Below are 5,712 nucleotides of genomic sequence, written 5' to 3'. Positions count from 1 at the left end.
CTGGGTCATGAAGGGGTTAAAATGAACCACTACTGGATTTCGAATTCTTTTGCCCCACCTTTCCCGGCTGGCACCTAGCTTTCCTATGAAAAGGTCTTGCTTGTGGACTGCTCTGACTGACTTTTCCAATCTCGTAATTTGCAGCAACGGCGTTGTGTTTGCATGGCGGGGGCGCCTCCCACCGGCAGCGACACTTTTGCATACTATGAGGGGCCCTGTGCCAGTGACATCGCCAACGAGTATTCCTCCCCCCACCTGATGAAGGAACCTGCACTTTCATCTGCACCTTCCTCTTTGTCCCCGTGTAAGGTGGTATGGTATGTGGGAAGAGGAACCTGACTTTCAGCAGGGTCACAATCTTGCTGTGTAGCGTGCACGGGGAATGTTGCGTTATGGGTCAATGTACCAGCAGACTCATCTATCACTGGCTGGGCAATGGGCAGGATGAGGAGGAAACACAGATATAAGCCCAAAGAATAAAGTGGGCTAAATATAGTTCAAAATTGGTAACAGGACTAACCAGGGGGCATTGCTTTGTTCAGTGGAGGACAACTGGAATGAGAGGCTGACACAGAGAGTAGGCCCAAATCAGTAAGTAGTCTAAATGCAGTTCAAAATTGGCAACAGTAGTAAACAGGCGGCACAGCTTTGTTCAGTGGAGAAGAACAGCAAGGAGCGGCAGACACCGATAGTAGGCCAAATGCAGTTGTTCCATTTAACAACTATTTAACAAGAGCCTGAAGATAGAAGCTCAGGAAAGGCAACCTGGAGAACACCTTGGAGCGGAAGTCACTGTCTCTACAACCCAGACCCAACTTGTAGGCCTAATGCAGTGTTGTTTTAACAACTACTTAACGAGAGCTAGAAGATTGAAGCTATGGAGAGGCAACCTGGAGAACACCTTGGAGCGGAAGACACCGTCTCTACAACCCAGACCCAACTTGTAGGCCTAATGCAGTGTTGTTTTAACAACTACTTAACGAGAGCTAGAAGATCGAAGCTATGGAGAGGCAACCTGGAGAACACCTTGAAGCGGCAGACACCGTCTCTACAACCCAGACCCAACTTGTAGCCCTAAAGCAGTGTTGTTTCAACAACTACTTAACGAGAGCTAGAAGATCGAAGCTATGGAGAAGCAACCTGGAGATCACCTTGGAGCAGAAGACACCATCTGTACAACCCAGACCCAACTTGTAGGCCTAATGCAATGTTGTTTCAACAACTACTTAACGAGAGCTAGAAGATAGAAGCAATGGAGAGGCAACCTGGGGAACACCTTGGAGCGGCAGACACCGTTAGTAGGCCCTACCGAAGTAGTAGCCCCAATGCAGTTTTCAAATTCCTATAGGCTGAAAACCAGACTATTGACGCTCAGCTTTTTTCAGAGGAGGACAGCTGTATTGAGTGGCGCAGACAGACACAGGTAGTAGGCCTTAAACAAAAACTTTGGCTCAATGCAGTTTAAAAAAGGTTACAGGGGTACACAGGCAGCATTGCTCTGGTCAGTGGAGGACAATTTCAATTATGGACCGCAGACAGACTTAGTACGCCTACAATTAAAAAAAGGATGCTCTATGCAATTTAAAATAGGTTCCAGGGGTACACGGACAGCATTGGTCTGGTCAGTGTAGGACTATTGGAAGGAGGGACCGCGGACACGCTTAGTAGGCCTAACATAACAAAAGTTGGCTGTAGGCACTTTAAAATAGGTTCCAGGGGTACACGGGCAGCAGTGGTGTGGTCAGTTGAGGACTATTGGAAGGAGGGACCGCAGACAGGCTTAGTAGGCCTAACATAACAAAAGTAGGCTGTAGGCACTCTAAAATAGCTTCCAGGGGTACACGAGCAGCAGTGGTGTGGTCAGTAGAGGACTATTGGAAGGAGGGACCGCAGACAGGCTTAGTAGGCCTAACATAACAAAAGTAGGCTGTAGGCACTTTAAAATAGGTTCCATGGGTACACGGGCAGCAGTGGTCTGGTCAGTGGAGGACTATTGGAAGGAGGGACCGCAGACAGGCTTAGTAGGCCTAACATAACAAAAGTAGGCTGTAGGCACTTTAAAATAGGTTCCAGGGGTACACAGGCAGCATTGGTTTTGTCAGCGGAGGCCGATTGTAATGAGTGTCTGACAGTTTGTACTCCCAAAAAATAAATAGATGTTAATGTCTCGCAATACAACAAAACCAAAAAACAAAAGGCTGGCATACTTAGGTACAGGGGTGGGCTCCTCTGCTGAGTTTCAGACCTAGAAATTTGGCGCAAAGTATTTACTGGTGTAAATATAGGACACTGCCCCTGACTATTTTAAGTAGCATCATACATGTCAACACATTGGTATTGTCAGTGCCAGGCATTGAAGGATGTCAGCGCATAGACTAAACATTGGTGGAGCTGTGAGAGATAATTTTGCAAATCGTAGAGCACTGTTTGGGGGATGGGGGAACTGTCTTGTGGCCGGCGGTACAGGCCCAGGGCCCCTCATGTTACAACGGTGTGTCTGAAGTTGGTTGCGCGCCACCACCGCCAGAGACACTTTATTGTACTATGAGGGACCCAGTGGCAGTGCCGTCGACCAAAAGCATGCACACCCACCTCTTCAGACAAATGGCACTCTCACGGGTGCTTGCGCCAAGTGGCGAGACCACGGCCCCGTGGGGGGAGTTTGGCCATTTTGGGTAGGTGTAAACATGTCGTATGCTGGACAAACAGCTGCTGCAAATTACGAGATTGGAAAACTGTCAGAGCAGTCCAAAAGCAAGACCTTTTCATTGGAAAGCTAGGTGTCAGCTGGGAAAGGTGGGGCAAAATAATTCGAAATCCAGTAGTGGTTCATTTTAATGAAGGTTAGATCATCAACATTTTGGGTAGCCAGACGAGTCCTTTTTTCGGTTAATATTGAACCAGCAGCACTGAATACTCTTTCTGATAGCACACTAGCTGCTGGGCAAGCAAGCTCCTGCAATGCATATTCTGCCAATTCTGGCCAGGTGTCTAATTTGGATGCCCAGTAATCAAATGGAAATGACGGTTGAGGGAGAACATCGATAAGGGATGAAAAATAGTAACCATACTGGACAAATGTCTCCTGTCACTTTGAATTGATGCTGCAGTGCCTGTCCTGTCTGCGGTCATAGCAAAATCACTCCACAACCTGGTCAGAAAGCACCTCTGTCCAACGCCACTTCTGATTTGTGCACCTCTCACACCTCTGGTCTGCTGCCCCCTGCAGCTCGTGTGAGAACGATCACCGGCGCTGTGTGCTGGGAATGCCTGAATCAAACGGTCAACAAGAGTTGATTGTTTGGTTGCTAATATTTGTTCCAGGTTCTCATGTGGCATAATATTTTGCAATTTGCCTTTATAGCGAGGATCAAGGAGGCAGGCCAACCAGTAATCGTCATCGGTCATCATTTTAATAATGCGTGGGTCCCTTTTGAGGATACGTAAGGCATAATCCGCCATGTGGGCCAAAGTTCCAGTTGTCAAATCTGCGGTTGTGCTGGGTTGAGGGGCAGTTACAGGCAAATCTACGTCACTTGTCCCTCAAAAAACCAGAACCCGGCCTTGCCACGCCACCAATTTCCAGTAGCACCGGAGAAGCTTCCTCATTAAAAAAAATACTCATCCCCATCATCCTCCTCGTCCTCCTCCTCCTGTTCGCCCGCTACCTCGTCCTGTACACTGCCCTAACCAGACAATGGCTGACTGTCATCAAGGCTTTCCTCTTCCTCTGCTGCAGACGCCTGCTCCTTTATGTGCGTCAAACTTTGCATCAGCAGACGCATTAGGGGGATGCTCATGCTTATTATGGCATTGTCTGCACTAACCAGCCGTGTGCATTCCTCAAAACACTGAAGGATTTGACACGTCTTGTACCTTCGACCACTGCACACCTGACAACTCCATGTCTGCCATCCCACTGCCTGCCCGTGTATGTGTATCCTCCCACAAAAACATAACAGCACGCCTCTGTTCGCACAGTCTCTGAAGCATGTGCAGTGTTGAGTTCCACCTTGTTGCAACGTCGATGATTAGGCGATGCTGGGGAAGGTTCAAAGACCGCTGATGGTTCTGCATACAGCTGGAGTGTACGGGCGAACGGCGGATATGCGAGCAAAGTCCGCGCACTTTGAGGAGCAGGTCAGATAACCCCGGATAACTTTTCAGGAAGCACTGCACCACCAGGTTTAAGGTGTGAGCCAGGCAAGGAATGTGTTTCAGTTGGGAAAGGGCGATGGCAGCCATGAAATTCCTTCCGTTATCACTCACTACCTTGCCTGCCTCAAGATCTACAGTGCCCAGCCACAACTGCGTTTCTTTCTGCAAGAACTCGGACAGAACTTCCGCGGTGTGTCTGTTGTCGCCCAAACACTTCATAGCCAATACAGCCTGCTGACGCTTGCCAGTAGCTGCCCCATAATGGGACACCTGGTGTGCAACAGGGGCAGCTGCGGATGGAATGGTTGTGCGACTGCGGTCTGTGGACGAGCTCTCGCTTCTGCAGGAAGACGAGGAGGAGGGGGTGCGAACGTTTACAGACAACTGTTTCCTAGACCGTGTGCTAGGCAGAACTGTCCCAATATTGCTGTCCCCTGTGGACCCTGCATCCACCACATTCACCCAGTGTGCCATGATGGACACGTAACGTCCCTGGCCATGCCTACTGGTCCATGCATCTGTTGTCAAGTGCACCTTTGTACTCACAGATTGCCTAAGTGCATGGATGATGCGCTCTTTAACATGCAGGTGGAGGGCTGGGATGGCTTTTCTTGAAAAGAAGTGTTGACTGGGTAGCTCGTAGCGTGGTTCAGCGTAGTCCATCAGGGCTTTGAAAGCTTCGCTTACAACTAACCGGTAGGGCATCATCTCTAACGAGATTAGTCTAGCTATGTGGGCGTTCAAACCCTGTGTACGCGGATGCGAGGATGAGTACTTCCTTTTTCTAATGAGTCTCATGTAGGGTGAGCTGGACTAGAGAGCTGGAGATCGTGGAACTAGCGTGGGTGCCGGTGGACATGGCAGACTGAGAGACGGTGGGAGATGGTATTCTTGCCGGTGCCATAGATGCAGTGATTCCTACTACGAAACTGGTGATTCCCTGACCCTGACTGCTTTGGCCTGGCATCAAAACCTGCACAGATACTGCAGGTGGTGCGGAAAATGGTGGCCTTACAGTGACGGAAGGGATGTAGCGTTGCTGACTAGCTTCATTGGCCGAGGGTGCTACAACCTTAAGGGACGTTTGGTAGTTAGTCCAGGCTTGCAAATGCATGGTGGTTAAATGTCTATGCATGCAACTTGTATTTAGACTTTTCAGATTCTGACCTCTGCTTAAGGTAGTTGAACATTTTTGACAGATGACTTTGCGCTGATCAATTGGATGTTGTTTAAAAAAATGCCAGACTGCACTCTTTCTAGCATCGGATACCTTTTCAGGCATTGCAGACTGAGCTTCTTTAACCGGATGGCCACGCTGTCCTCCAACTGGTTTTGGCTTTGCCACGCGTTTTGGGCCAGATACGGGCCCGGCAGATGGAACCTGTTGCGATGTTGATGCCTGCTGCGGCCCCTCCTCATCCGCTTCAGAACTACTGCCGCCTGCACCCTGTTCCCCCAATGGCTGCCAATCGGGGTCAACAACTGGGTCATCTATGACCTCCTCTTCTATCTCATGTGCAACTTCGTCTGTGTTACCGTGTAAGCCGGTGGTAT

This window comes from Ranitomeya imitator, chromosome 5 (genome assembly GCF_032444005.1).
Source record: "Ranitomeya imitator isolate aRanImi1 chromosome 5, aRanImi1.pri, whole genome shotgun sequence".
Lineage (NCBI taxonomy): Eukaryota > Metazoa > Chordata > Amphibia > Anura > Dendrobatidae > Ranitomeya > Ranitomeya imitator.
Note: the sequence above shows the minus strand (reverse complement) of the source record.